The 21,084-nt window shown below is 38.4% G+C and overlaps 1 long non-coding RNA gene and 1 pseudogene across 1 annotated transcript; one reads left to right on the top strand and one right to left on the bottom strand.

The window, feature by feature from the left end:
• Positions 1-5,892: 5,892 nt before the first annotated feature.
• On the bottom strand, positions 5,893-7,908 carry LOC106414611 (annotated as a pseudogene).
• A 1,553-nt stretch (positions 7,909-9,461) lies between these two features.
• On the top strand, positions 9,462-20,906 carry LOC111202968. The gene is made up of 5 exons (XR_007319351.1): positions 9,462-10,734; positions 10,810-15,122; positions 15,198-16,560; positions 16,658-16,998; positions 17,079-20,906. It is a non-coding gene; the product is annotated as an uncharacterized LOC111202968 (long non-coding RNA).
• The last annotated feature ends 178 nt before the right edge of the window (positions 20,907-21,084 follow it).

Below are 21,084 nucleotides of genomic sequence, written 5' to 3'. Positions count from 1 at the left end.
TTAAATGATGTAAGAAAAGAAATAGTTTATTTACCGTGATTAAAGTATCTTGAGTGGGTAAGACATTATGAAAACATAATATTAATATTTACTATTTAGAAAATATATATTGTTTTATTTTTAATATGTATTTGATAGTATAGTATTCAGATATTAAATTTACTAACACAGTAAATATTGGATGAACAAATGGTAAATAGTTTTTAAACAATAGTTTAAAAAATAAACAGAAATTATTTTATCATTAAGGTTGTTTTGATCTACTATTTTGTAAGCTTTTCACTAATTAAAATAAATGATTTTAAATCATAATACTGAATTAATCAATTTTTAGTAACACAAAAGTGATATAATATTTTACTTATTCTTATAGCCGGTATCTAAAAATATTTTTGACATATGTAATGATTAATTCAACTTTAGCTTAAATTTTAAAAAAACATGAAGCTAAAGAGCCATCAACTTCTTAGTTACTTTCTCGTTTTTTTTTACTTTAAGGTTTTGGGAGTGTAAGAGTTGAATAGACGTGATGCCTGTGTAAATTATAAGGTTCATGGTATACGGTTAACATTTGTTCGTGTTTCTTCTGGATTACGAAAAATACATATGGAATACAGAATTACATGTTCAAGTATTAGAATTTATATGAAGCTAATTCTTTATTATATAATTTTGGGAAACCAAGCATTGCAAAAATTATACTCTAACACTAACTCCTCCCTTCAGCCTCTTGTTTCTTACCTCAGTACTTTAATTGCTAATGGCTATCTAACAATCTCACTCTCTAATTCTTCAATAATAATGTTTATCAAGTTTTCCACTACATTCTTCATATCCTGCTAATTTTATTGTTATTTTTGAAACAAAGATCAGCACGTCTAGCCAAACTCTATGCTCTAGCACGGTTCACTAATGTCAGATGCCTAATCTAATGTTGAAAACAAAGTTTAATACTAATGCAACTTCTTAAAACGAATGTATCCTATGAAGATCATGATGAACCTTTGCAATATGAATAAGTAAGAAAGATTTGCTGGAATCAGGAACAAAAGCTCCGTGAAAGGATCAAAGTTTCCAGCTTTTATACGGGTCCCATTACTGAGAATGAACACAAACGTGTGTTCCAAAAAAAAAAAAAAAAAACACAAACTTGGAGTAATTTTCCAGATCATCAGCGTCACCCATGGAGAAATCGAATCGAGCCACTGTTTAGAGTAATATAAGTTAGCAAAGTACATCAAAAGAGATTAGAGATGCATTACAAATAAAATCGATCCATGCAATATAGCAGCGATGAGAAAAGAAGGGAAACAAACCATCGAAAAAGAGATTGATTATAATGATTGAGGGGAGGAACTGATGAATTTCACGTTAAGAATCTCACATATTTATAGATTGTAGATTCATATCATGGAAGAAAGAAGGGGGTATTGAATGAGACATCATGTAAGGAGTGGTGGGAAGGTGGCATTAATGATGATCATTGAGTGTATAGGTCTTCCGACTTCCGTAACGGTGCTGGTTTCATAAGGCGGTGGGAGGAAATCAATCGAGAAGAGAGATCCGTTGTATTCCGAACAGAGATTGGTCGGGAAATAACGTTTCTTGCAACACTTTTTTGTCACTGTTCTTAATTGCGGTTAGATGAAGACGGAGTTGAACGCTTGCGGCTGCAGAAGATCGTCGTTAGATAGTGCTGGGTTCGTGGGTCAACCCGCCCCGCTCCGCCGCGGATCGAATCATTTTTTCAATTCAAAAACTCGACCCGCATAACCCGCAAACAAAAACTTTTATATCCGCACCCGCACCGCCAAAACCCGCGGGTAACCCGCCAAACCCGCGGGTAATATTAATTATATTAAAAATAGTTATTTTAATTAAAAATGATTATTTTCTAATTATATAATAATTATTTTAATTAAAAATAATTATTTTTTATTTATATAATAGTTATTTTTAAAAAATACTATTAAAAAAATATATTTATAATTAAAATTATACAAATATTTATTGTTTTTTATATATTTTACGAAAAATGTTTTTTTTTTCAAAATATTTTTTTTTTTTAATTTGCGGGTTGGCGGGTACCCGCGATTCAAATTCGGCTGACCCGCACCCGTCCCGCTCAAAATAATCTCGACCCGCACCCGCATCCGCGATTTAAAAATTTCAAATGGTTCGACCCGCACCCGCCCCGCGGCGGATCAAACGGGGCGGGGCCCGCGGGCAATGATTAATATTAGCTCTATCGTTAGATAATAAGATAATTAATATGTGATGAAGGCAATCTTTCTGGACTCCAGTTAATTTTATTAGTAGAGCCCAACAAAGGAATATACAGACAGCCCAACTTCAACATGACTATTCTAAGGAAAAGTAATTAAGGCCCAGCAAACAGACAATGTATCTCGCTTAAACGCTTAAATGAAACGGTGCACTTTGGTTAAAGTGACACATGTCACGCTCTCGATCTTCAAATTTATCACATGGAATCCCATGCGGCATGTCTAAAGGGGTGATTGGTAGTTTTTGTAGATGCCGTCCACGGCCCTATTTATTTCTAAATCACAAAATTCAGAGCAATCAAGCTTTAAATTTTTTTTTGAAACCACAGCTCTTGAAATAACCTACAGTTGTACAAATGCTCTGCAGAGTCAAATATCCAAAGCAATTTTTTAGTGCTTTCCATAAAATTCAACAGCAATAAAATCTAAAGCCACAGTAAAACATTTACAGATTTTTTTCTACAGCAAAATATTTAAAGCTACAGCCATTACCAATCAGACCCTAAAAAAAAAGAAACTGTATTTTATATATATAGATTTTTTATTTCTATTTGATCTAACGTGAATTTTCAATGGTTTTGTTCTTAACTATGTATATCAATCACAGTGTGTAGTTATAAAAATTTATACATTATTTGAATTTTTATTCTGTGGACACGTAAAATTAAAGTTTTCTGTTATACAATATGTAAGTAGTTTTATAGTGCTAAACTTAAATTAATAATAAAGTTTATTCATTAATAGTTTTAAAATCACCAAGATTTATAGAATTGACATAAATTTTGTGTTTGTGAAAACATATTCAAATATTATATTTTTTAACCTATTTTGTTTATATTTAAAATCATACATTTGAAAGTGTAACTACAGTTTATAAAAAAAAAAATTCTAAGAATGAAACATGAGCATTACAAAATTTGGAGTATTTTATATATATGGATATGGGTTTATAATAGATGTATATCCTTGAAATCAACAGGAGTCTTTTTTTGGAGAATTGGATTGCTATTAAACTTTAAGAAATGAAAAGATACATCCCTTTGTGGGGTTAGTGTTTTCGATTCGTTGAAAAGACAAACATGCCAAAAAGAGGAACTCCTAATTAATGAAGCCTAATGAACGCCAATGAAAGCCTATATTAAGTAGAAAAAAGAAGCTGTTGTAATTAGAGATTTTAGAGATTGAATATTTCTGTGTTATTATTAATGAACAATGAGAGTTCTTTTATATAAGGATTACAAGATAAAGAGAAAATGAAAGTGTACATATCATAATCCAACAGGAAATAGGAAAACTACTAAAACATAATAATAGAAAGATTACATCTACTAAAAAAGGAAAATGGTTTCTTTTTCTCTAAGCTTTGTGGCCGTCTTTCTCTCTCCTGAAGTCGGCTCTCTCTCTCTCTCTTCTCTCTAGGCTTCGGCTGTCCCTCTATCTTCTAGGTATTGGACCGGTCTTGGACAGGGCCCGGTTAATGGCATTCCACTCCATGATTTATAACACTCCCCCTTGGATGCCATAACCATACAGGATTCGTAGTACGCTTCATGAAGGAAAAAGAGTACAACACGCACTACTCCCCCTGATGTGAACCTTATTGTAGGTTCTACATTCTACGCATCTTGGTGCGTGATATTTCCTGTATGTATAGGATGGGAGTAATCGGCTAGTTTCATTACTGAACGGTAATTAGACCATTTCGACTTCTTAGGTCGTTTCTCATGTCCTTTGACATCGAGTGTCCCGGTAAAGCATATGTGCTAAGCAATATGAACCATATTGTCCTCGGAGATCACTATTTGGTCTTTGCAAATCGTGTTTGCATATGTCCATAATCTAGACATGATCGTCTACTATCAACTGCTCTTTACTTTGGCGATTTATGGTTACTATCGACCATGTATCAATCTGGCCGAATCATGACCGAGTCATAGACCTCGTCTATAAGTGTCCACTACTTGCCTTGTGGAGTTTATACGGCAGCAGACCGTTCTGCTATGCCGGATCCTTACTTAGGGGATCTGATGTCGGATTGCAACCTGATGGTTGATCTACTATTCCATAATCAAGGGATAAGGACCGGATGCCTTTTCGCCGATGGGCCGGACGTTTTTAGTCGGAGTGTTGGACGCCTTTAGCCAGAGGGTCAGACGCCTTTAGCCGGGCACCCATATTGATTTATTCTATGCCTCTTTTAGGTTTAGTATAATCACAAGGAATTTCAAATATATGGACTGTATTGGATTGTCTTTTATACAACTCCAAGATCAATGATCATGCGTGATCAATTTCGTTTACATACTATATGCAGCTGCTTTATGTTTCAGTCCATGAATCAGCTTAGGAACGAAGTTGTTCTTTCATCTTATCCAGTGATCCATATGCTGCTTACTACATCATTTGTATCTAATATCTTTCTTATGACTAGACCATTTTCAATTTCGAAAATCTGTAGCAGCATCCACCACATAGGAGTTTATCTCCTTATAATCTGTTCCTTTGATCTCTGTGAGTACCTTGTGTAACAAGCTATAATCTAATGCTGTTATTAGGAAGACATGAACACTCTAGACCTCGTGATTATGTGTCTTCTCTCACGGTTTCATTACCTCACAAGATCCATCTATTTCACTGGTTGATCAGATGGCGTTTCTGTATATGTATATGGCCAATACGTCCATCTCTCTTTTAGATACTTTGAACCTCCACGTTTTATCTTTTCTAATCTCTATGATTGTATGATTGTATGAGTACTCTTTCGTGGGTTCATGATCCTCGTTCATTTCTTTATGTTCAAGTGCTATAACTTTATGTATCTTTATACAAATATGTGTGTGTCGACACTTTCATGTGGTTCCATTATGTTCCAGACATGATCTGATCATTTTGAGATTTCATTATCCAGGACCTTTGTTACCTAGTAGCTTGGCGTCCCAAGCCACATGGTTTGGCACCTTAGATGTGTAGTTGCGCAGCCTTTTCTCAATGTCTGTTTGGTTTCTAGTATGATCTCGGATCTATCATCCCATGCACCATTCCTTTCTATCCGAGATCCCTTTATCTTATGGAACACTTGGTCTATCTTGTATAGACTCTATAGCAACTTGATTATGTCTCTTCTAGGAATTCATTTGGTGCTAAGCTGGTTAGTCATTTCTCGGGTCAGTGTCTGGCATTTCGATTAGCTTCTCAATTAGCTAGCTTTATATAATCTTTCTTTGGACGTCTTAAATTATAATCTCTAGTCCGAGGATCTTTGCCAAGACAATGATGGTTTAAAACCATTCTTATCATTCTTTATCCAACTTATAATATTTCTCCTTTATTTTTTGGATAGACGGATGCAATCCGTGTACTTGGCCACAATCTGATCACCCATGTTTGGCTCAAGTTTTCTTTATAAATCGTGGGAGAAAGTAATACTCCTATCCAACATATATTCCCAATCCTCTTCTGAGGTTCCATCTTTAGACAGCACATATATGTATGTGGTGGTTTATTCAAAATCTCTTAAGATGCTGTATGTCTGGTTTTATGACCCGTATTTAATTTGAGATGGGAATATCTATGCTCACTTATATGGCTTGATGCATATGATCATATTATCATTCTATACATGTAAAATCATAATGTTCCAAGCTTATAGACTTTAGAATCTTAGTCTTATAGATAATGGCTTACTTGGCCGAACCTTTTATGGTAATGGCCTCTCTGGCCGGTTATGGCCCTTGCGGCCGACCTGTTCATAACATGGTTTCTTTGGCCGAGTAACGTCCTTATGGTTTGGCCATTTTAAAACATGGCCAATGGCCTCTACGGCCAAGGAATGGCCTTTTATGGCCGAGCCATTTATAACATGGTCTTTAGACCATAGTGGTACACGAACTTGTAGTATTGATCATGGGTTTATCCTCTCTCCCCCTCATGACCATACTATAAGGTCGTGGTGCTTGGGACAATTAAGCCTAATGAGTTTCCCTTTGTGTACATGTTTCACAACGTGAGATCTTTTACGGGATAACTCTGTGCCTTTTCAATCTTTGCATCGAGTTTAGACTTTAGGATTCCTATCATGCCATATAGTGTAAAATTTCGTGGTGTATCTCAATATGGTCACCACGGTTCTTGCCTCTCATCATTCTGATCTTATAGCATAGTTTAAATCAGTAGAGATCATTAGGTATAGTCTCAACCACTTTCTTATAAGGTCTTAGGCGATTTTTCTTTCAAAATCTGAAGGAACTTGTTTCCTTTTGTTTGCCCATTGTTTCTATTTAGAAACCATATTATCATAACTCAATGGGTCACATATTATTGGGTGTATCTAATGTTCTTTAGACAATGCCTTAGCCATAGTTTCTTTACTAGGCTCACTATACTACTTTCACGATTTCTTACTTGGATATTATGCCCTTTAGGCAATTCTTTATTAGTAAAAACATTCATATGTTCAAGTAAGATCAGGCAAGATATAATGAAATCAAAATCAATTCTATTATATATATATATATAAAATCGTGAAACATCAAAACAAATCATAGAGCAATAAGACAAGTCGTATCGAAAATTTAGTCCTTGAGACAATCAGAAGTCTCAAAGTCCATCTGGTCATTTTTAGCAATGTCGGAATCATTATCGGCCTCATATCTGGAATCGTGAACCATGTGAGCCTCAGGGTTCTTGTTCTTAAGACTTTCTTGGTAGAGCTCACATAAGTGCTTAGGGGTTCTACAGTTCTTGGCCCAATGGTTTCCCATTCCACATCTGTGACAAACGGATTTGGTCGAGTAAGATGGTTTGGATATGCCGCCTCGACCACGGCCATAACTACCTCGGCCACAGCCATAATTGGAACCACGACCACGGTTATTGTGGTTTCCTTTCCGGTCGGTCGAGTAGTTGTCTCGGCTGTTCGAGTAATTGTCACGGCCATGCCCCTTGTATCCACCTCGGCCTTTGCCGTGTGATCTCTTGTCATTTTGGACATAATTGCACTCGTTGGGATCTTTCCTTTCAACCTCATTAGCCTCTGGTAATGGTGCTGTTCAAACAGGTCTAGCTTCACTGTTCTTCATCAGGAGCTCACTGTTTGCCTCGGCCAGAAGCAGGCATGAGATCAGATCAGTATATGTGGCGAAGCCTTTCATTCTGTACTGCTGTTGCAGTATCACATTCGATGAATGGAATGTAGAGTAAGTCTTCTCAAGTAACTCTTCTTCGGTTACTACTTCACCACAAAGTCTCAGCATCGAGACCGTCTTAAATAAGACTGAATTGTACTCATCCACCGACTTATAATCCAAGAATCTGAGATTCTTCCAGTCGTTTCTAGCTTTTGGAAGTAACACCGTTTTCTGGTGATCATATCTATGCTGTAAAGCATCCAAAGTTCTAGTGGATTTTCCATCGTGATGTACTGATCTTTTAGACCTTCAATGAGGTGATGGCGTATAATACTTATAGCCATGTACCGATTCTTATCGGTCTCATTGTTGCCCTTGATGATAGTATCACCAAGTTCCTTTGACCTTAGACTGATCTTTGTATCTAGCGCCCACTGCAAGTAGTTATCTCCGGAGAGATTAAGGGCCGCATAGTCTCTGTTTGAGATTTTCGACATCTGAATCACATCATCATTTAAAATTGAGTTTCACAATGTGATCATGCGGCCGCAAGATATATTAACAAGCTCGGCCACAAACATGTCTTACGCATTTATGAAAACAATCAATCTAAAAACGACCATGGTGTGATCAATTCATCAAGCCACTCGGCCATGCAGTTATATCTAATGCAACCGGTTTCAAGATTGTATAAACTACATGCTGGTCGATTCTTATTTAAACAGTATGAATGCAATCCATATTCAGATTCATATGTATGCAAGAAATCCTTAATCAATCCTAGGGTTTCTGATTTAAACACTAGTAGGATTCGGTTTTAAGATTAAGGTTTCAAGGCCTTTTAAGATTTAAAACGAGATTTAGAGTTTTAAACATTTAAACTTTCAAAAAATGCCTCATTGGCCAAGGTATATGCCTTATGGCCAAGTAGGAGCCACACGGCTATTTAGTTCAATTCAATGTCATCCTTAGAGTAATATCTAGGTTCAATTGCAATCAATCAGGTATGATCAAATTCGATTATGAAAGCAATAAGGCCACACGGACATGAGATGATATAATCAAGATCTTTATCAAGTTTAATTAGGATTTTTAGTTTAAACATGTCAAGCAATACAGATTCGAGTTTAAACAATCCTATCAATATCTCTAGGTGATCAAACAAACAATCAAATTTCAAATTGAACAATTTTAAAATCGTTTTTCCAAATTAGGGTTTCAGGGGATTTCAAAAACTTTGAGATCAAGGGAGTTTGATTTGAGATTCAAAATCATTAAGACTTTGATTTTAATTGATCAATGGATCAATCTCGAATTATGGTTTAGGAGATCGGACTTATTCGAGCTCTGATTTACTCTTTAGGGTTTGATCTATTTTTCCTATGACTTTCATCTTTAGAGTTCTGATTTTAGGGTTTCAATCTTTACAAAACAACCATGTTCAATTCATGTTCTCAGAATTAGAATTGCCTTTGTTTTGCAGATTGTAGAAACCCGGACCACCAAGAGAACCTCGAATGGACACGAGATGGGACGAGCTGGAACGGTCGCGTGCTGATGCGAGACGTGTCTGATCGGGATCGGATGGTTTTTGGCGTCTGGTCGCGGATGTCGTCGGACGCGTCTTCTTCTTGAGTTCGCGAGCGGGTTGATTGGGAATTCGGGCTGGCTGTGATGTGAACTGGAAATTGAGGTCGTCTAGGATCAGGAACACCTTAGGGCTGCAGCTGATCGGGTATTTGTAAGCCGGAACGCAAGCAAGAACAATTTGGGGTTTTTTCGGAATTAGGGTTCCAAAAGACCAAAACAGCGCCGAGTATTGTTTCTGCGAGTGTGGACGCGTCTGAGATCGGATCGACGAACGGTTTGCACTGATGGATTCATCTCGTCAAGAGATTCAATTTGATATGTGGCTCGTCGTCTGGTTCCTCGGGGTTTGAGAGAGAGATCGATTTTAAGTTGCGCCTGTTTTAGGGTTTATGTGTGACGGATTTTACGTTAGGTTTTGTCTCAGGGTTTTTGGAGTCTATCGTGCTGATAACGTGTTGTAATTAGAGAGTTTAGAGACTGAATATTTCTGTGTTATTATTAATGAACAATGGGGGTTCCTTTATATAAGGATTACAAGATAAAGAGAAAAGGAAAGTGTACATATCATAATCCAAGAAGAAATATGAAAACTACTAAAACATAATAATGGAAAGATTACATCTACTAAGAAAAGGAAAAGGGTTTCTTTTTCTCTAAGCTTTATGGCTGTCTTTCTCTCTCCTGAAGTCGGCTCTCTCTCTCCTCTCTCTAGGCTTCAGCCGTCCCTCTATCTTCTAGGTATTGGGCCGGTCTTGGACCGAACCTGGTTAATGGCAATCCACTCCATGATTTATAACAGAAGTCAGATGAACACGGGATTTATTGAGATGAGCAAACTGTCGGCATGCAAAGAATCTGTAGTGGAATTGGTGTTGAAGATCAGACAGCTGTGCCTTTCCCTGTCTTCACGCCTCTGGTCAGCCTCATAACACCCAAAAGGGAGGATGACATTTTATTAATGGAATGCAACAACAAAAGGATTAGAAAAACCAAAGAGCACAAGATAAAGGAAGATTCTTACTTATCACGAATCTGAAAGAGATTGTATCTGAGCGCTGACCCAACATACATCAATGTGTGCAAGAAGGTTGCAAATGGACCATGATAATGTAACGACCCGGAATTGTCAACCGAATTGGTTTGTTTTTCTTTTAATTAATTTAGAAAAAACCCAATTCAATTTCCTTTTTGGTTTAACCAAACCGTGTATGCAACTATATAAATCATATACATCTCCATCTCCATAAAACCTAGCCGCATACCTTCACGTCTCAAGATTTATCACCTCCTTCCCATCTTTCTCGCTCATCACATGTTTCACTTCTTCTCCATGTGTGCATATGTCTATCATAGAAGCCGAGACGGGACGCACCCATCGTTCACCTCCAAAATCTGATCCACCGCTTGCACCGCGATGCCACCACTGGCTCTTCCCGTCGTCTTGGAGCTATCGCCATGTCAGACAGAGAGACAGCCTCTCCATCAGTGGTCAAACGGACGTGTTGTTGCCTCGCAACGAACTCAAGAGATGTATATATGACGTGAGGAGATGCACAAAGACGGAGCCACCGACTCCCCACCGCGGCACCGATCGGATCCACCGTTGTAAGCTTTGAGCCACAGCCTCTTCATCGACGACCACCGATCTGCTTTGCCATGAACCGTTAGCCACCGGAGAGCTGAGCCGTATCACCGAAGATCTAAACGTTCGAACCGTAGCTATTTCCGAGAAGGTTAATTGTGACATAAGTTGTTTCTTGTGATACAAGAAATATATTTAACGTACACTTTTAACATGTCATACGTAGGAAGAAATCAAAGACCTTATGGGTTATTTTTTTGCCAAGTCATTCTCTGTGAAGCCTAGACGTTTGACGAGGCATATCAGTTCCCGACTATTATCCGATGAATCTCTAATATTGGCTAAGGTGATGGTCCGTAAATCCCCTACCAGTGTAGAATTCTTCCTATGTTAGTTTAAATTTCGAATCATGATCCGTCTGTTTGAATTGAGTCTGTTGAGTCCTGATTGGTAATTTGTTCATTCATTGTAAACTGTAATTAGGGATCTAGAGGATTCAACCGTTGATTGGATTGTGTGATGTTAAGCGATGATATATATATACGAGTATACATAGTTATGAGTAGGGACTATGTGCGCGGGCGGGGACTCAGAGATGTCTGGGCTAGCGACGCCACGTTGATTGTGCGGACGGGGGTTCAGAGACGTCTGGGCTAGCGACGCTACTGGTGATGGGTGTGTGGTGTAGAGACTTTTGTACCATCGACGCTACTTGAGCGGGCGGGGGTACAGATACAGACTATACTAGCGACGCTAGGTATTTATATATTCCTCGATGCGGAGTGTATGGACTAGCTATATGCTAACATCGCATTGTTTGTGTTTGTGTATGTGTGATGCTTTAGGCGTCTTGCTTGTTCATGTTAGAGCTAAACTTCCATAGTGGGAGTTCTATTTACTCAAGTTAGTGGTTTGCGTGTTTAGCATCCCATACCTCACGTAGTAACTCCCCTGTTAATCACCCCTCCTTTCTTTCCCCTTTCAGGTGAGACTGACGAGCATGAGTGATTGCTATCATATTGGTTCTTCGGGAGTTTTTTGTTTCTTTCTTTTTCAGACTTGCAATTTTTATGCCTTTATCGATATTTCAGGATTATTATTTATTATTTTATTTTGGAGGATACGGGTGTTTCAATTTGGTATCAAAGCGGGGTTCCGTCTCGGCTCTGACCCGGGATGGCGATTTGTGGGGACTCGATTTTAATCGGTTAAGACGATTTTCAAAACATTTTTAGGGATTTGGGAATTTTTAAAATAAAAATGAATAGCACCTTTCCGTTCAGTAAATTATTACTCAATTGTCTCTTTTATGCTGATGAGTAAAACCTTTGCCATTCGACCTTAGGCTAACAAGGTTTCAGCCCGATGTTCAACAAATTGATGATGTCAAAGTTTGTTAGATTGTTCAGGTGTCTATCAGTTCTTTCAGTCGTGTTCAGAGATTTTCCGTGAGGGGATATGTGACGTTTCCGCCACCACCTAACTCTAAGCTATCAATCCACGAGTTTTTGTTACTGGAGCTTATTTGGTATGATGAGTGGTGAGCCATTGGTTGGCATGTGTTATTCTTGTGTATGAGTCAACTGACTATTTTGAAGGTGTGTTCAGTTTGTGAACTCATGGGGATCGCTTTTGGATTGGGGGTGCAACATCTTGCGTTGTGTTTATATTTGAGTTATGCTTGGTTTGGTTTGCCATATTTTGGATGTGTTGATCGTTTCAGAGTGTGTTTAAGTTATGATGATTCAGACAGCTGCATAGATACCCTGGAAGCTATTTGTATTCATCGAGATGTGCCAGTTCTACTTTGTGTTGACGAGTTCATTGGGGATCCAACAGGGTTAGAGTATAACTAGTAGGATGTCATTCTTGAGATGGATTGGTTGTCACGGCATCGAGTAGTGTTGATTTACCAGACGGCAAGAGTGCACATTCCTGGAGCATTGAGAGATTATATCGCCTCCATGTTGCATTATGAGGAGTTATTGGAGAGAGGAGCAAAGGGATTTTTTTGGCAACTATTTCGATGGTTAAGGATGATAGCCAGCATGAGCTGCAGGATATTAGAGATGTTGCAGAGTATGAGGATGTATTTGAGGCCTTAAAATGGCCACCACTAGCCAGAGGATACGCTCATACGATTGAGTAGGAACCACAGACAGCATCAGCTTCACGAGCTCCACACCGTCACCAGCAGAGATGGCTGAGTTGAAAAAGCAGTTGGAGAAACAATTAGATAAAGTTTTCATCTGACGGAGTAGTTCACCCTGGGGAGCATGTATGGAGGACGGGTTTCCATACACGTTATAGACATTATAAGTTTGTGGTGATGTCAATTGGGTTGTCGAATGCACTGGCAGCATTCAGAGAACGTATGAATGATGTCTTTAGTGCGCACTTGGACAAGTGCGCGATTGTCTTCATCGACGACATCATGATTTATTCTCGGAGCAGAGAGGAGCATGTAGAGCATTTACGGATTGTGTTAGGTGATCTTGGAAAGTATTAGTTTTTGCTATCTGAGTAAGTGTAGTTTGTCCCAGAGGAAAAACAAATTGGATTTTTGGGTCATGTGGTTTTGGAAGCAGGAGTTGCTGTAGATTATGAATATATTACTTCATTTTTCAGAGAGGTCGACACCTAAGAGGTACAGAGATTTTGTGTTACAATCAATGGCTTAGCGTGAAAATGGATGTAGCTACATTGTGTCGCAGTGTCAGACATGTCAGATTGTTATGGTTGGGTATCAAGTACCTAGTTGGTTATTGCAGAACCTGATTTTGCCAGAGTGAGAATGGAATATGGTGACTATGGATTTTGTAACTACACGACCGACCACCTCAGGTGGGAAGAATGATATATGGATGATCATGGATAGACTCACCAAGTTATCTCATTTCTTAGCGATTAAGAAGACGGACACAGTTGATCAGTTGGTTCAGATTTACATCAGAAAGATTGTGAGGTTACCTGGAGTTCTCGTCAACATTGTATACATCAAGATGCAAAAGTTCTCATCGGCATTTTGGAAAGCCTTTCAGAAGGCACTTGGGACAACGATTCACATGATTACAACCTATCCTACGCAGATGGGCAGCTAGAGATGACTATTCAGACTTTAAAGATATCTTCAGGACTTGTGTTTTTGATTGAGAAGGGAGTTGTTAAAAGTATCTACCTTTACCAGAGTTTGCCACAACAATAGTTACCATTCGAGTATGAGATGTCACCATATGAGGCACTTTATGGTAAGGCTTCTCGTACACCACTTTGTTGGACATAAGTGGGGGAGAGACGAGACTTAGAATCAGCAATGGTTCAGAAGACGGTAGAGCAAGTTGAGAGGCTCAAGGCTCGGCTTAAGGAAGTCCATGATCGTCAGAAGAGTTATGCAGATAAGCGCTAGAAAGATTTAAAGATTCAGGTGGGAGACTTATTATACCTGAAAATGAGGACATTTCAGGGAGGATCTAGAACTCGGAAGCTAAAGAAGCCTAAGCCGAGTATATGGGACTGTACCTCATTGTGGAGCGGATTAGAGCAGTGGCTTATAGATTGCAGTTATCAGGTTGTGAGAGTTTCAAGGTGTAATCCATATGACAGTTTGAGGAAGGGTGGGAGAGAGCCAAAGCTCTTTTTGCAGCAGCCGCCAAGTGCTCATGGTAAAAAAAAATTGTATCTAGCAAGCCAGTTAAGATTATGGACCGCCAAGTGAACGCGGTTCAGGGAATAATGACTATATTAGTCAAAGTTTGTTGGGAAAGAGACAGGATCTTGGAGGTGACCTGAGGGAACCAAGACTCAGATGAGGATTGAGTATCCAGGAATTTTTTTTTTTTTTTTCAGGTTGATATTGGACAGCCGGTTCATGATTTAAATTCGGGGACAAATTTCTCACAAGTGGGGAAGAATTGTAAGACCCGGAATTGTCAACCGAATTGGTTTGTTTTTCTTTTAATTAATTTACAAAAAAAAACCAATTCAATTTCCTTTTTGGTTTTACCAAACCGTGTATGCAACTATATAGATCGTATACATCTCCATCTCCATAAAACCCAGCCGTATACATTCATGTCTCAATTAATCACCTCCTTCCCATCATTCTCGCTCATCACATGTTTCACTTCTTCTCCATGTGTGCATATTTCTATCATAGAAGCCGAGACGGGACGCACCCATCGCTCACCTCCAAACTTTGATCCACCGCTTGCACCCGGATGCCACCACCGGCTCTTCCCGTCGTCTTGGAGCTATCGCCATGTCAGAGAGAGAGACAGCCTCGCCATCAGTGGTCAAACAGACGTGTTGTTGCCTCGCATCGAACAGAAGAGATGTATATATGACGTGAGAAGGAGATGCACAAAGACGGAGCCACCGTCTCACCACCGCGGCACCGATCAGATGCACCGTTGTAAGCCTTGAGCTACAGCCTCTTCATCGACGACCACCGATCTGCTTTGCCCTGAACCGTTAGCCACCGGAGAGCTACGCCGTGTCACCAAAGATCTAGACGTTCGAACCGTAGCTATTTCCGAGAAGGTTAATTGTGACATAAGTTGTTTCTTTTGATACAAGAAATATATTTAACGTACACTTTTAACATGGCATGCGTAGGAAGGAATCAAAGACCTTATGGGTGATTTGTTTGCCAAGTCATTCTCTCTGAAGCCTAGACGTTTGACGAGGCATATCAGTTCCCGAGTATTATCCGATGAATCTCTAATATTGGCTAAGGTGAGGGTCTATTCCGTAAATCCCGTACCACTGTAGAATTCTTCATATATTAGTTTAGATTTCGAATCATGATCTGTTTGTTTGAATTGAGTCTGTTGAGTCATGATTGGTAATTAGTTCATTCATTGTAAACCAGAATTAAGGGTCTAGAAAATTCAACCGTTGATTGGATTGTGTGATGTTAAGCGATGATATATATATATATACGAGTATGTATAGCTATGAGTAGGGACTATGTGCGCGGGCGGGGACTCAGAGATGTCTGGGCTAGCGACGCTACTATGCTTATGCGGGCGGGGGTGCAGAGACGTCTGGGCTAGCGACGCTACTGGTGATGGGCATGCAGAGACGTTTGTACCATCGACGCTACTTGAGCGGGCGGGGGTACAGAGACAGACTGTACTAGCGACGCTACGCATTTATATATCCGTATGAGGAGATGCGGGGTGTATGGACTAGCTTTATGCTATCATCGGATTGTTTGTGTTTGTGTATGTGTGATGCTTTAGGTGTTTTGCTTGTTCATGTTAGAGCTAAACTTCCATAGTGGGAGTTCCATTTACTCAAGTCAGTGGTTTGCGTGTTTAGCATCCCATACCTCACGGAGTAACTTCCCTGTTACTCACCCCTCCTTTCGTTCTCCTTTAAGGTGAGACTGACGAGCATTAGTGACTGCTATCCGACTGGTGCTTTGGGAGTTTTATTTCTTTTCTCAGACTTGCGGTTTTTATGCTTTTATCGATATTTCAGAATTATTATTTATTATGTTATTTGGGAGGTTACGGGTGTTTCAGATAAAGTCCTCATTCATTGGGTGAATGGTCTCACCTTGCTGGAAACAAAGGCGAAAGGAGAACAAACAAACAAAGACAAGAGTATAGTTCATAGAAAATAAACATTACTTTATGCATTAGCAGCAGAACCTTGGATACGTTTCCAGAAAGATCAGTCTGCCCAGAAGCTTTTAGAGCCCTTTTTGTAGTTGTTTTCTTAGATCATTCTTTTCTTATTGGCCTTTTTGCCATCTTCTTCTTAATTTATTTGGTATAAAAGATCTGATACGGCTGGCCAGTAGCCACCATCGAAATATGGGAGCCTAGATTCCGTAACCATAGCTCTACATTCATAAATTTGCATAAAAACGTGGTCATATATTTTTATAGTTTCTGCAACAGTGCCTTCCTTTGAAGCTTTTTCATCATTGCTGAGTGATTGCAAAGAACGACATGCACAATTGGATCATGTAAGTGATTTTTCTTGCAAAAACTTATGAAGTTTATCCCAAAAGCATAAGTTTATCAGATATTGGCATCTTCTGAATTTCTTGATGACATTGACAGTATATGATAAAATCATTGCCCTTGAGTGGAGGACAAGCCCATATGTAGCAGCTCGTGAAACCACGCAACTTGCAATATTCTGGGTAACCGATTTAAGCAAAGGAGAAAATCATACCCTTAATCCTCCATAGAAATTACAATAAAAAGCAGATATTGATGACCAAAGTTAGAGAATACCAGAAGTGTATGGACATTGTACAGTCAGAAAGAAGTTGTGGTTGCTTCGGGTAATGTTAATGGTCGCCGGCATTACCTGCTCGTCGACGGACAACATGTCAACCCTATAATTCGCTTCCTTTCTTCACATGACGGGACTCCAAAACCTCAGGCAGCCATTCCCGGTAAGAGGTTTTATGGGGATTATAATGACTGAGGAGGAGAAACTGATGAATCTGATAGAATCGAGCAACTTTATTTATAGGTCGAAATGCTGGCCATTGAGCAACGAGAAGGTGAATTGAATTAGACCTAGTGGGAGAAGTGGGTCGGTGGTTTTTAAGCTGTGTAAATTCCTTCGCTTTAGTGTAGCCTACGACGGTTACGCCTCTGCGTCTTCGGAGTGATTCGCTGAACATAGATCGACACTACATGCGCGACCTCGTGGAGGCAGAGATAAAGAAGAAGTGTGGATTTTTTTTTCATTAAACCATTTGGGCTTCCATCACAGATATTTGGTGGCCGCCCAACTGTATGAAGACATACACATGTTTTTGAGACTTGGAGATTTTCCCAAAACACATAAAATCTTTTCGAAACTAGAAGTATGTCCTAACAGCCTATGTCACGAAAATAAATGCAAGAGATGATTAATTAGGAGTTTTCGGGTGTCAAAAAATATCCTATGCATTTCTGATGTGGTACAATGAGAGGGGCTAAATTCCATTTTATTAGTATAGACTATGGACGGGCATAGCCTCCGCGCAAGCGCGGAGCCGGATACATTGTTGATGTGTTGTATAGTTTTGTGTACGGGATTTTGTCGTTTGTTTTTTTTTTGAATTTTTGTTTTTGTATATTGTCTATAAGTGATAAAATAAACATTGGAAGGCACGTAGCTTGATTAGGTTGAAATAAGAATGACCGGCAAATTCATATGTGTTGATATTTTCATATCTTAAAGTATTAGCGCTTTCATGTTCAAAAGCTGAGGTTTATGGAGTTGGTTAGTGTTTAGTTAGGTAGTTGTTAGTATATAAATTAAAAAATGTGTAAAGAAAATGGTATAAAATTTTGTTCTTAAAAAATTAACAATAACAATGTATCCGAACAATAAATTAAAATATTTTATATTTTCCCAAAATTAATTTCAGAAATATAGAATTGTAATAAAATGTATGCTTAAACATTAATAACTATAGAAATTTATAAAATTATATAGTTACAAAATCATTTATTTTTTTGAATTCTTACTGAAATTTGTTAAAAATAATTTGGGGTGGACAAAAAAAGTCTGAAATAGGTGGACCAAATATATAAATTTTGTTATAGTTATGGCCCAATATAGTAATAAAGTAAAACCTGGGTTTTAAAATATTTTCCTTCAAAAGAACTCGGCCTTGAATCTGTAGTTTTGTCTGCTTCTGAGAAAACTCCTATTTTTTCCGTTGTCTTTCCGTTGTCGGGAAAGTCGACACAATTTTCTTCCTGTCAGTACTTGAGTTTTTAGTTTGCGAGATTGAAAAATGATAATTATTTTACAGCCTTATTGATGATAGATTTGCTTACACCAGCTCCGTCTTCCTCCGGTGTAGTCGTTGATCTTCGGCGGTTTCGTCAGCGTCGGAAGTTAGACCTGCAAGAGAGAGGGTTTGAATATGTTAATTTGCTTGGTTGTTTTGTTATTCGTTTGGTCGGTTATATGTGAACTGAAACCATGGCTTGTGATTTATGATTTGATATTTTATTTGTTAACATACCGATTGATTGTGGCAGGCCATTGTAGGCCTTATTGTACACGATGTTGGCTATCGTCCTACTCCCATCCCCATTTCTTCTCATGTTTAAAATCTTGAGGCCCTTGGTTGTAGTGACTCTTGACAGTGCCATGTATAGGTGACCATGGCTGAAGACTAGTTTAGACAAGTATAGAACAATGTTTGACAAAGTTTGTCCTTGACTTTTATTTACCGTCATTGCATAACAAACTCGGATTAGAAACTGGCGTCGTTTCAAGGTGAATGGGTGGTTGGATTCTGGTGGTGACAATATGATCCGTGGTAGCAGGATAGGATCCGTCTTGGTTGTTGTTGTAAGCATTTTAGTTTTAATAACCTGACCGGAGATAGCTACGCGCGGGATTTTGTATAGTTCGACAAAAAAAAATTGATATTTGTTTGTTCTTGTTTTGTTTGGAACAGTGTTTTGAATGATTATTAGTGGGGCTTATGGTCTGTTTCTTTTTAAGTGGCCCGTTGGATCGCATTATAAGTTTAATGTTTCGGTCTTTTGTTTGCAGTTGCTTGCTGTTGAAGAAGTCTTTCTTACTTACCTTATTATAAGATTGGGCCTATTTTAAGTAAATTGGAGTTGGGGTTTCTTAATATATACGTGGAGTCCAGTGTCGCGGCGTTTAAGTTCAAGTGTGGCAGTACTATGAAAAGTGAAGTTAGGTGGTTACATTCTACGGACTGATGTTTAATGCTTCATGTATTCGGAATCCAAACAGGCTTTTTGTTGTAACACTTTTTTGTAACACTGGTATACAAGCAGGTTGGTCCTCCATTTTAACAGCCTCATTATTGTAGTTTCTCATTTGTGTGATAAATGAGGAGATATAAGCTTGGTTATGGCTAGCTTGTTTAAAATCGTGATTATTGCTTTTTGATATTTTAATGCCCCATCAGAAGTTTTTACTGTTGTACGTTGGGTATGTGACAGTGTAGATTTAGTTAAAATGGGCTTGTATTTGAGTTTTTGTTAACTATGGTCATGGTTTTACAATGTGGCATGCAGTTCCGTGTTCTGGTTCAACCGGTCGTCTGGTTCAATAAGCAGCATATAGTGTTCTCTAGAGTGGAGTGAGCTTTTTTTTAGGCTTCTCGTAACAGTAAGTTTATTTTTATTTGGGATCAAATAAGTTTTGGCTCGCCTGTGTTTTTTTGTCAAAGTAAAAATCAGTTCAAAATGGCTATCAGTTAGTACAGATTAGTTATGATCATAAGGTTTGTAGCTATCGACGTATCAAAGAGAAGACGGCTAATAGAAGGCTTGTCTCAATAATAACCGTCCACACCCACCCTTTCTAATTTTTGGTGAAGTAGGCCTCTCTGGGTACTTCCATTTTTTCGCACCATCAGTGCTTGGATAAATATAAACATTTCCGTGAAATGTAATACACCTAGTAATAATAAATATAAAAACAAATGTCAAGTCAAAAATGTTAAAAATTGTTAGCCTGTAGAAAATATACTAATAAATATATCTTATCACCTTACAGGAAAAAAATATACTAATAAATATTAAAACAAACCGAAGTAAATAATACAACGCTTAAATTAATCATTTATACAATCAAACTACTATATTGATGACTACGCGAGAGTATTAAATTATTAATTGAGCAGATCAGTCTGCGACGACAAAAGTGGGGGCCCCTTGGTGCGAGATCGAGCTAATGTCAAATGGTATCACCAGTGGGGAGCAATGCACTTTGAACTTGGAATTCGATCATACAATTTTCATGGAATATACCGCAGTTAAAAGTTTTATCTTAGTAAAAAGGTAAATATAATCATCATCACTTTTAATATTAGGGCTTTTCTTTTCGTTGACGCGGTCGATTCGGCGGCTACAAAACAGGAAGGAAATCTTATAATTAACGCCATCGTTTTTAAGTTTGTGTAGCCGGCTTTATAAGAACATCCGCGTTCTCCAACTTTCTTGTCGCCGGAATTTATGGCGTCATGCAAGTCTCCAATTTTTTATCGCCGCGTTTTGGATTTTTTATTTTAGCAACAGTAAAGAAAAGATGAATTTACAGTGTAGTGTATTTTTTGTGCCGCCGAAGGCTGCGTCCGCGTCAACGAAAAGAAGAGACCTATTATAGAAATAGAAGTCATTGTTCTCAAAACTGAGGAATCATAATTATATATATGAAATCTATATTATAATAGTTGAGTTTATGCTCAATCTAAAAGTGTCCACGTCAACAACTCCTTCATTAGTGTGGGTCCCACAACTTCTGAGCATTGAAACGTAAAATCAAAAATATATTACCATAGTAGAAAAATGTACATACATTTTCTCTCCATTCCCTCTCTCGAGACCAAACTTCATCTTTCTCCTCCGCCTCTTCACCGCCGGCGTATGTGTCGTGTAGTTGGGAGGGCTTTGCTTCCTTTACTTTGTTTTCGTAAAGGGCCTTATCGTTGTTCTTGGATTGAAGCTAGGTGTCGGAAGTTTGCTCTCTTGGCCGTAGAGGTGAGGAA

Source organism: Brassica napus, chromosome C2 (genome assembly GCF_020379485.1).
Source record: "Brassica napus cultivar Da-Ae chromosome C2, Da-Ae, whole genome shotgun sequence".
In the NCBI taxonomy this organism is placed as follows: domain Eukaryota; kingdom Viridiplantae; phylum Streptophyta; class Magnoliopsida; order Brassicales; family Brassicaceae; genus Brassica; species Brassica napus.
The sequence above is the reverse complement of the archived record's forward strand: the minus strand, read 5'-3'. Positions and strand labels throughout refer to the sequence as shown.